At 36.4% G+C, this 11,348-nt stretch overlaps 1 long non-coding RNA gene across 7 annotated transcripts; it reads right to left on the reverse strand.

The window, feature by feature from the left end:
- Window positions 1–2,318: 2,318 nt before the first annotated feature.
- Window positions 2,319–4,932, reverse strand: LOC121796823. Of its 7 annotated transcripts, none has more exons than XR_006049791.1 (5): window positions 4,680–4,932; window positions 4,493–4,573; window positions 3,922–4,061; window positions 3,514–3,633; window positions 2,319–3,328 (listed from the first exon to the last, which is right to left on the reverse strand). It is a non-coding gene; the product is annotated as an uncharacterized LOC121796823 (long non-coding RNA). The 7 variants fall into 7 exon arrangements; XR_006049788.1 differs by having other exon boundaries at window positions 3,514–4,061; window positions 4,680–4,748; window positions 4,824–4,931; XR_006049790.1 differs by having other exon boundaries at window positions 2,319–2,531; window positions 2,739–3,328; window positions 3,514–4,061; window positions 4,680–4,926.
- Between the last annotated feature and the right edge of the window lie 6,416 nt (window positions 4,933–11,348).

Below are 11,348 nucleotides of genomic sequence, written 5' to 3' on the forward strand. Positions count from 1 at the left end.
CAGTCAGTCAAAAGTATCATTTTATCAACTCAGAGTATCATTCTATCCGACAAAACTATCATTCTATGCAATAAACCTATCATTTTATCAGTCAGTCAAAAGTATCATTTTATCAACTCAGAGTATCATTCTATCCGGCAAAACTATCATTCTATGCAATAAACCTAACATATATCATTTTATCATTTTATCAGTCAGTCAAAAGTATCATTTTATCAACTCAGAGTATCATTCTATCCGGCAAAACTATCATTCTATGCAATAAACCTAACATATATCATTTTATCATTTTATCAGTCAGTCAAGAAGTATCATTTTATCAACTCAGAGTATCATTCTATCCGGCAAAACTATCATTCTATGCAATAAACCTAACATATATCATTTTACATGATATTTGGCGATATTCAGAAATTAAATGAGGGAAATGACATATTATCATTTTATCAATTCAGAGTATCATTCTATCCGACAAAACTATCATTCTATGCAATAAACCTAACATATATCATTTTATCATTTTACGTGATATTTGGCGAAATTCAGAAATTAAATGAGGGAAATGACATATTTACCCCCGCGCTTTTTTTATGAAGTAAATCTAAGTTTGAATCTCAACCACAAGATTAGAAAATATGTGTGGTTCAGATTTGGTTATAGGGTTATTACGTGATTTAGGGGTTATCATATGATCACAACTCTATATATATATATATATATATATATATATATATATATATATTAGTGGGACTCATATTCTACTACCTTATTAAACTTACTTTTCTTTACAGTTTCTTAAACTCGTGTCATAATTAAATAGGACTTTTATTCGTAGTAGAAGTGAGTATTTTTTTAGTTATGATATTATAATAAAATATGAAGTTAAACTTACTGTTATCATTTTGTTCCCCAATGTTAATAAAATTGCTATAATATTTATATAAACCAAACAAAAAATAAATTACGTCTACCATTCGCATTCCAATATTTAATCCTTTAATCTTTTTTTTTTTTGGGTTTTTTTCTCTTCCTTTTTGTCGTTGACAAAGGGAACGGAAACAATAGGCATATTCTCAATCAAGAAACCAAATGAGAGAATTCCTTAGGTTCACAGAATCTGCATAAAACAATCCATAAGCTGGTATGATATGAATATCTTCTTGTTTTAGTGAAATATACTTTAGTTTGAAAACAACACATATCACGACTCTTTGAATGCATATATAACCATAAAAACTTAACTTATATATTGAAAAATATGATGGATTATTACTTAGTACTCCGTCCCATTAAATATTAAACATTTGTTTTTAGATGCAAGATTTTATGTAGGTTTGCTATGTGAGTTAACGAAAGAATAAAGTAAATTAGAAGAAAGAGTAGAGATGAAGTTGTTTCAATTTTAGAAAACCTGTCATTTTTAAAGAGACGGAATGAATATCATTTATTTAAGTATTATCTAATACACGCTATTTGTTTACGTCAGATGTTCTTGAATTGGTATAAAACAACATATTTTTATTGAGATGATAAAGGAAGCGTACCTAAAAACAACGAGATAGATGTTAAATGCAAATTGTGAATGGTAAAAAGGTCATAGTTTGCATTACACCAAGAGGTGTAACATCTGAACCCTTGTTGGCTTAGGTTGTAGTAAGTCAACAATTGGGAGATGGGTTAAAAGATGCCTTATTATTAGGGCTGACAAATTGTGTGATTGGGTCGTTATCGAGTCCACCCGATATCAATCAAATCTAATAAGGCCAAGCTCTAACCCAACCCTAAATCTTCGGGTTCTTATCAGGTCCCAACCCATTAACTATGTGCGTGTTCATATCAAGTTATCATGTCATGTAAAAAATTATCAGCCCTACCGTTCATGTTAGTAAGTTACTGTAATATACTCCCTCCATACCATAAATATAGAAACTTTTGGGACATCGATTTTAATGCACAATTAGCAAAGTAATAAGAGAGAGAAGAAAGAAAAAGTAATTGGAGTATTGTTAGTGGAGAATGAAGTTCACCTCATTAGAGAGAAATGAGTTACCAAAAATATCATTGTGCTATTTTCAATGAAAGGATGAAAATGGAAAGAGTTTAGCTTGACATGACACAATAACGACCAGAACATCATATTACACGGTTAAAACCTGATATTATAGGATAAAATACTCCATCCGTCCCACAGAAATAGGTTGAATTTCCTTTTTCCGGTTCGTCCCATAGAAATAGTCAATATCAATTTATGAAAATCTTTTCTCCTCTTTTACATCACTTTTTGGTCTTTTACTCACGTTTTGTTATACCACTAATACTAATATATAAAAGTAGGACACACATTTCACAAATATATTTTTTAATCCACTTTCTTTTACATTTATTAAAACCGGTGTCTAGAGATGCATCGACAAAAATGATAAAAGGCATGCATGAGCATCTAATCCTTTCAACACCCAGTCCTCCTACCACACAGTAAACGGCCAAGATCCAGTTAGCTTATCCCCAAAATTTACTTCCTTGAGTAATAACTGCACATAACAGAAGCGTGATGTGTCTGCACATGGACAAACCTGAGCATAATACGACATACGTAGTGTAAGCCGTATGGTTTAGCATTGCTATATTTCTCATGCTCTAAATTGGCGAGGCAAGAATCCTTTAATTTCTAATCCAAACAACTAACAAAAATAAATAGAAAATCAATAATAACTATTATTGACAGAAGAAATAGGAACCTTTCGTGGAACAAGGATGGCAAAGCATGTGATTCATAGGATGCTTGCCTTGTACCAGTTCTGAAGAAGGTAATTAATCTCTTCCTTTGATTCTCTACTTTAGAATCTTTCAACCTCTGATTATAAACTTTGAAAGCTCTGTACCTTTAGTGCATAGATTAGCTGAAGGAAATATGATCAGAAGGATTTCAACCTTTTTCACGGCGAGTTTTAACAGGATCAAACATGACCTCAACTGTTAAGTGTTAGAGCCTTTAAATTTATTAAAGAAATACAGAGGAGGATATAATGTTACAAATGACCTTTTAATGTATTGCTCTCGCCCCTTCCATTTTAACAAAAAATAAAAACCGACAGCATTCTATGGTATTTGTTCTCTAGTGCAGTCAACAGTATTTACAGGCATACCTGGGTATGCTGTTGCACAAATATGGCTCCTATGCGGTCTAGGATATGGAATACTTCTTTTAGTAAGAGTTGGTTGCCTCAAGAGGAGCAGTAATCGCACCAACAAAGCATCGTGTTATGAGCAGTACCATTTACATCCTCTTCTTTTGGCTAATTCGTGTATGCTCCTTGAAGTGTAAGTACTAATAAGTAGGAGACAGCAATCAATAGAAGCGAAGCAGCAGTAAAACATTCTTTGTTTCAAAACAGAAGTCCACCTTCTTAAAAATAAATAAACAGTGAGAGAAGGCATGAACAATCACAAGGAATTCAAAGTATTGAGTGAAGAACCAGTTTTTTAAGTTCAGAACACCGATATAACGATTACCTGCTCCTATAATTGCAGAATGGCCTCTGGCAAACTCCTTGTATGGCCAGCCGGTGGAATGCAATTATTCAGATCATGTGAATGACAATGTCTCGGAGATGGGAAAGTTGCACTTACACTCTGTAGCACATAGTTGCACTTTTGAAATATGTAGCAATTTCAGTCAAAATAGTTAAATTAATTTGTTCTCAATGATCGTATTCAGATCCTCGGCAGTTGGCACAATAACCATATTATGCAGCATTGAATATCACATGTTTTCTTGACTCTAATGTTATTTTGAGTGGGTAGCCCATCTCCTGAGGACTCGAGAATGATCCAAATAACAAAGTAAATGACATTGCGAGCGCAATGTATGTGACAAAGTGAGTACGACTATGAGTAGCCGCAAAAAGTTTTGCCTCATACCAAACGATCTTCCTGATGAAAAAAGTAATGCAAATGCGTATTTATTGCTTGTCCAATCTTCAAAAGGAAGAGAAGAAACTAGAACATGAGTATGATCATGCAGCAAGAAACCAGAATCTTCATTCAAGATTTCCTTCATCCTACAAGAAATATAATTGCTATAAGTTTTCATGCAGATAAACCAAAGAATCTAAGGAAAATTAAAATCTGTGTAGTTTACTGGTTAAGAAACCACAATCTATTTAAACCAAAACATCAAGAAAGGTCAGTAGCTGTAATTGAGATGCACACCACACTCTTTAACCGATATTGCTATTTTGGGGTGTTCGCGATTTAAAGTCACATTTGTTTTTTTCGGTATTAAACCTCACCATTCAACTAAATTATTATGCTCATAATTCTATTATAAAACCAATATATAAAAGTGGAGTTCACATTCCACTAACTTATTTTCCTGTTTTTCTTTACAAAGTCAAACAATTTCTTAAAGCTCGTGCCGAATCAAAACTGTAATTATTCCTACAGTTCCATTCTACAAAAACAGTGAATAAACTTTCAATGCAAACAAAACCTGAGGGGAAGTAGGTTTATTGGAAATCAGAGACTCCAGATTAGACAGTCGCGTATCCAAGGAATTGAACTTTTCTGTCAACTGCACAAACATTAACAATGAAAATTTTGAGAAATTTAAAATCAATGCTAGTTCAAGCAAATAGAATTACATTTATAAACGATTAGATTTGAGGACGGAATTTCACCTGGTCAAAAAGGGAGGTGCGGTCCGTCCACAAATCCTTAACCACAAATTGTGCAATTGCTCCAGAAACCTACACCAAACCACAAAAACCTCGTTCGCATCATTTTCACAAGTTTTTCACTTTCTTTAAAGTTTTTATAGTTACTTCTGCTTTCCTGAGAATTGGGGAGCTGGTTTAGAATTGATTGTAGGAAACCTAGTCGGTCGGACGGAGTCAAACTAAAATCCTCGTCTTTTACATTTGGGTTTATCGTAAATTTATCCCAATTTACTATTTACATTTTACTGAGAGAGATAGTTTTACTTATGAAAAAACAATCTTGAAACTTTATATCCTTTTTCAGAAAATATAAATAAGCAAATTGGTCCAACCAGGGATCGAAGTCCAATAGAAGAAGTGTGTGTCTAATGATAGTGTGATTAATAAGAAATAAAATCTATTATGCTACTAGTATAAATGTCTTAATTAAACAATCTACTTTTGGAAGAAAGCTTAATAGGCTTTTACAAGAGAAAAATGTCACTTGAAAAACATTGTGAAATTATTTCAGAATAATTACCAATGACATGAACTAGTTAAACTTGATGCTTTTGATAAGTAAGAGATTTGTTATGTTATGCTGAGCGGCTGATTTTATCTACATCAGCAAATTTTTTTGTATTATAATTCTCTTTCCCACTTCCTCAGATCCCTACTTTGCCCAAATCCGATTCATCTCCCTCCATAAACACTCTCCACCATTTTTTACCAAATCGAAGTTCCACATAATTTCTCTTTCTTTATTCTTAAAGGACCTGAATAATTGTTCTTCTGCTTATTGCTCAGATCGGAGTTTTCTTGTCAATTGCTTACAATTTATTTTTCTAAACACAACATCTTCACCAACGATGCCTCCACAATTCTATTCAATCAAAATTTTGGAAGCCGCCGTCGGCGCCAGACTTTTCCCCAAATTCCCGACTTGTCAAATTCTGAATCTATTGAGTTTGAGTTTGAGTTTATATCCCTTCAACTTTTTGGAGTATTCGTCCAATATTTCGAATCAAGTAGAGGCAAATGAATTGTTAAAAGTGAATGTGAAATAACAAGTAGAGAAAGAGAAGAATTATGCAGATGGGTTTGAGTAAAAGGTTTAGATTGAAAAGTCCAAATTTTGCATAGTTGATCGCAACTGGAGTACTAGGAAAGAGTGGTGAATGGGTAATCAAAAACATATGCTTACAATGAAATTATGAAATTGGGGAGGGTGAGTTGACCTCGAGAGTTTTGGCACACAAGTGCCAACAGTTGATATGTGCAAAATTTTATTCATTGTCAATATAACTAAAATTAGACTCCTATAAAATCTGATGAGAATAATTACATTAAATCCTCAATGGGATTCTTAATTTTGGAGTAAATAAGAACTTTAGCGCTGTTTAAATATCTACAGCCTGCAATGCTCACAAATGTGCCAAATGCATTTAATAAAGAACTGGATTACTTTGTCAACAAAACTATATTATTATTTCACACTATTCTTCCCATTACTTTTAAGTTCTAGTAAAACATATGCAGCCGGCAGCAACATAGATTTTTTTGATCCTTTATAGACTGCAAATAATAATGCATATTATATTCCAATTAATTATGTAGAGTCTATTAATCGCTATTACATTATTAGAAAAAAACTATTAAGCCTTCAATTATTTATATTTTCCCATCACAACGACCAAAAAATATTGTTAGCTCCGAAATATGGAGTATTTAATTGTTGGATAAGTAGGAATACTTAAGAGCATAAAGTGCATAAACAAGAGATAGAGAGAGATGAAGAGAAGAGAAGCAGGCGAAGGTTTTCAGAAGGTAAGAGGGATTTCGAATTGCTTCAAGGATAGAGATGAGGAGCTTTCCTTTTTCCGGGACCTTAAAAAACGCGAAAAAGATCAATCTGCAAGCCTTCTTCACCCTATTTCTGATGACTTTGAGCCAAACGGTGGGTTCAAAAACTAACTAGAGAGCTATATATAAATATGTGTGTGTTGTGATTAAGTTGGTTTTTGAATCAAGTGCAGGAAGCTTTGGGTTGAACAAAATGAATGGTGAGACTGGCAAAAATGACTACAACTGGTAATGATGAATCCATTTAATTATATGCTATCCAACTCTCAATTTGTTTTAAATAAAATTTGTTTGTGAAGGCTGAAAACGCCTCCAGCGACGCCTCTATTTCCATCACTTGAGATGGAAACAAATGGCCAAGAGCTAGTCTTGCAAAGAGAGATACCAATCATCCAGCCTATGTCAAGGGTAAATTAATTTTATTTTTGATTATGATCAACTTTTCTTGCATGCTTTTGAGATCGAATTTAGGATTTGAAGTGGTTTGGATTTAGAATCAGGCCATTCAATCATTAAATATAAAAAAAAATATGTATGAATATATAATTAGTAGGATCGTGTTCTTATGAAACTATATATTTTGTGAAAACGTTAGCTATGCAAATAAATAATAGCCACGTTAGGTTTAATTTGATCGAAATTGTTTGTCAATAAAACGCTAGAAAAAGGGTATATTTAGATCTTTCTAAAGAGTTTGAAATATTTTTGAAATAATTAATCGAGAATCTTTAAGAGTTTGAAATATTTTTGAAACACTTAATATTCTTGTACGTATAAATAAATCATACCTCATGGATCAGTTTGCAGGGAAATTAGAGGGAAACAAGACAGTTGCAAACAACATTCATACATCTCTGAAGTCCAAACCTCCCCAACGACACAAGACCCCGATCGGGAGGCCGAGTGTATCGCCATTTATTGACAAGAGAAACATGAAAATTGCTCCATTGGTAAGCCAGAAACCAAGAGCAACCTTCGCAGCGCTAGACAAGTCAATCTTTCCGAAAGAAAGTATGTCAAACACATCAAGAAGCACTCGAGTGGATCCCCACTCCAGTGCTAGGTCATTGGTGCCCGGGATTTCAAATGAGACCCCACCTAATTTGAGGACCACAAATAGGCCTGCATCCGCCACCCGAGGAAGACCAGCATATCATAATTTACCGGGCCCACAAAAGCAGGATCCAAATGCAAACACGAGCACAAAGATCATCAGGAGGCAGTCGTGCTCCCCGTGTGTGACAAGGGAGAGAAAATCGGAGAGCGATGGAAATGCAAGCAATCAGAGTGGTGGTGGTGGGGGAAACCGGGTGCAAATTGTGGGGAGCAAGATGGTGGACAGGTTAATCAATGCGAGAATGTCGAATGTGGAGGATCAACGGTCGAAAATCAAACTGAACGGATCGATAAATGAGAGGTCAAGGAGTTGTAATGTCGAGGAGAGGCAGCCTAAGATTAAGCTCAATGGTTCCTTGAATAAGAGCTCTGGCTTTGGACAGTTGATGTCTAAGAACTCACTAGATATGGCTCTCAAACACATGGTATTATTCTCTTCCTTTCCCTCCTTTGCCTTTTAAATATAGGAAATGTTAGTCTCATTATCATTGCGAGTGTATAATCTATTTTCTTGTAACGTTGCAGGAGATTCAACGAGACTCTTAAAATCATGAGCCACCTGCAACATCTTGAGTTTAGATGGCTTAATTTGTGAAGATGTGTGCAATGTAAAAATAGTTAATCTTTCGGATTGGATTAATATTGTACTGTTGCATTAATGTACCAATATCACATAATGATTTTGTTGAAAAGTAAAATGCGGCTGGACAACTCTTGAAAACTATATTGTGATTTATTTGTCTTATTGTTGTTGATACATAGTACATAGGTATTTATAGGACTCTAGATATAAATATATCTATGAACTATACTTATTAGAACTCTACATTATAAATGGTATCTCATCTTTCCAACAAGTTGGGACTCCACACTTTCTCTTCCCAACATACTTGGGACATCTCAAGTTATCTTTCCAACACTCCCCCTCAAGTTAAGTATCGAGTTTATCGACACCTAACTTGCACGATCTTTACTTTGATAAATAGTTTATACTCGTATTCAGGATTTCTTCACTTTTCATTGACAATGTATGCTCGTATCATAGAGCTTCTTCAATTCACCATTGATAGTTTATACTCATATTAAGGAGTTATTTTTTTTCTTTGAAAGTTTAGACTCGTTTCAAGGAGCTTCTTCATTTTTCTTTATTGAAAGTTTAGGCTCTTATCAAGGAGCTATTCATCATTGAAAGTTTAGACTCGTTTCAAGGAGCTTCTTCCATTTTTTTTGTTGACAGTTTTAACTCGTGTCATGGAGCTCTTCAGTTTTTAATTGCCAATTTTAACTCATGTCAAGGAGTCAATCTTGACAGTTTTTACTCATGTCCGGGAGCCATATTAGACAGTTTTAGCACATATCCGGGAGCCATCTTAGATAGTTTTAGCTCGTATCCGGGAGCCATCTAAGACAGTTTAAGCTTGGATCTAGGAGCCACTTCATTTTTTTTTCTTACTGACAGTTTTTTTCTCATGTCGAGGAGCTTACTCGTCTTTGGACAAAATTTAATTTGCAGCCCAAAGTTTAATTTTGGAGGACCATTCCCAGCCCATTCCAGCTCAAACTATGAGCCCATTAATTTCATTTTTTTTCATTCTTCAGCCCAATAACCACTAGGCCCAAATTACTTCTCATTTTTGGAAACCATGGAAAATGAAGACTAACACCATCAGTCTCATTTCTCCTTTATGGGTCCCTTCTCAGTGACCGACTATCAAGGCACGCCACCTCTGCCGAGTAATCGCTGAACTCCGCATAGCCTCTGTAGGTCCTTCTCCGGCTAACTCTAGTTGGTTCTTCCTTTGCATGGAGGGGCATCTCGACGGGCTCCATTTGGAAACACTTTTTCGACCCCCAGTTTTAAATCCTCAAACTGTGTTGGGATTGGTTGATTACACATCAACAGATGCTTTATCTTCAAGATTCAACAAATGCTTTATCACTATCCAGAGCTACAACTTTCCCAATTCCCTCTACTTCACGAGCATATCTCAAAGCTCTAAGACCAGAGGCTCCGAGATTCATGTCAGGCATCGGTATGGGTCCGTCATCTGCACAACATGTGGGTTCATCATCAGCGGCTATCTTTGGCCTTCTCAACCAACATAGATTTAAGATGAATTGTTCGGTCGGATACTTCTCGTCCTCTCGGACGGACAAACCGTAGACTTCTTGTTTATTTTCTTGACTGTGGTTATGCGATGCTGCTCCTTCAGCAACCACCAGCGACTCTTGGTTAGGCTGCTACTCTGCGGCCTTTTCGACAGTTCGAAGAGGAATCGTTCGGCTGTGTGGTTTCTCTCCCCTCTGCTGGACGATTCATCACTCTTTCTCGAGGGCTTGTTGGCCCTCTTCATTGTGTCATTCTTTTCAGTGTTATCAGCAAGACTCTCCGTTGCCGGTTTCTCTTTCTTGCTCGGTGACCACCATGAGCTTCACAGCGGTTGTGTGGCGACGCTATCTCTCTCCCCCTCGCCGTGCAGACACTGGCTGCTCCGCCTCTTCCTTGGCGATTCCCTCCTTGATTCGGAGATGAATAGTTTGGCAGTGGCTGCTCAGACATTGGCTGCTTCGCCTTCGTCCTCGCAATTCTCTCCTTGATTCGGAGATTGAATCATTTGGCAGTGGTTGATATTTCCCCTCAGCCATACGCTTCATCCATTATAACATGAGTTCACAGCCTCTCACGGCTGCCACTTCTTCGGCAGTAGATTCTCCTTTCTCGGTTGCTTCATCTTCTCCAAACCATTTATGCCTGAAGCTATTTTCTCTGGCATAGGCGCTGCTCCAATCATCTGGAATAATTATCTGGCTGGGGCTAACCTCTCCCCCTTGACCGGACAATTCTTCGACTGCTTTGTCTCCTTACCCGAATGCCCTGTTGTTGGTCATGGCAAGCTTCTCACGGGCCATTCCAGCGGTACTTTCTCAGGCCAGATCTGATTGTTTGGTTGGATACTTCCTCTCCCCTTGGGCCAAATAAACTGTGAACTCCTTCTTATCTTGACTGATGTTGTTTTCTCTTCGGCTGTAGTCAGCCTTCTTCTCCGGGCGTGGTTCTCAGGGTTGGCCACTGGCCTTTCATCTTCTCACCTCGATGAATTTTTTGGCTGGGACTGTCCTCTCCCCCTCAGCCAGAGATTCAGCGGTTGAATTTGTGATAGGTTTTGTTGGATCAGATTTGTAACTGGGGCTGCTATCGCTCTCTATCTTGCACTTTCGACAACGGCTCCCTTTCCTGCATCCGGCTCCTGACAATAGCTCCCTCTCCTTCCCTCCAGTAGAGAAGACCTTTTTTTTTGGTTCCATGATTCCCCAGCTCGGTAATTTGAACTAGTAATATCTCGATAATTTGAGATTATGGGATTTGTTTTATGGTGCTTTGGTTTATAGATTTCTTAGCTGAATATTTGGATGGTTGGGCAGTTCGTAGGCTATGTCAAATTCGGCATTGTGTAGGTTTATCTGCTGGATATTTGGTGGAATTAACGACTGGTATGCGAAGAATATGGCTAGGCTGTTTTTTTATATGGAGACAGTGATCGATCTCTTTTATCGAACCTGCTTTGATACCATGTTGAAAAGTAAAATCGAAAAATAAAACCGAAGAACTCTTGAAGAATACATTGTGATTGATTTGTCTTATTGTTGTTGATACATAGTACATAGGTATTT

The sequence above is a fragment of the Salvia splendens genome, chromosome 1 (assembly GCF_004379255.2).
Source record: "Salvia splendens isolate huo1 chromosome 1, SspV2, whole genome shotgun sequence".
Taxonomy (NCBI): domain Eukaryota; kingdom Viridiplantae; phylum Streptophyta; class Magnoliopsida; order Lamiales; family Lamiaceae; genus Salvia; species Salvia splendens.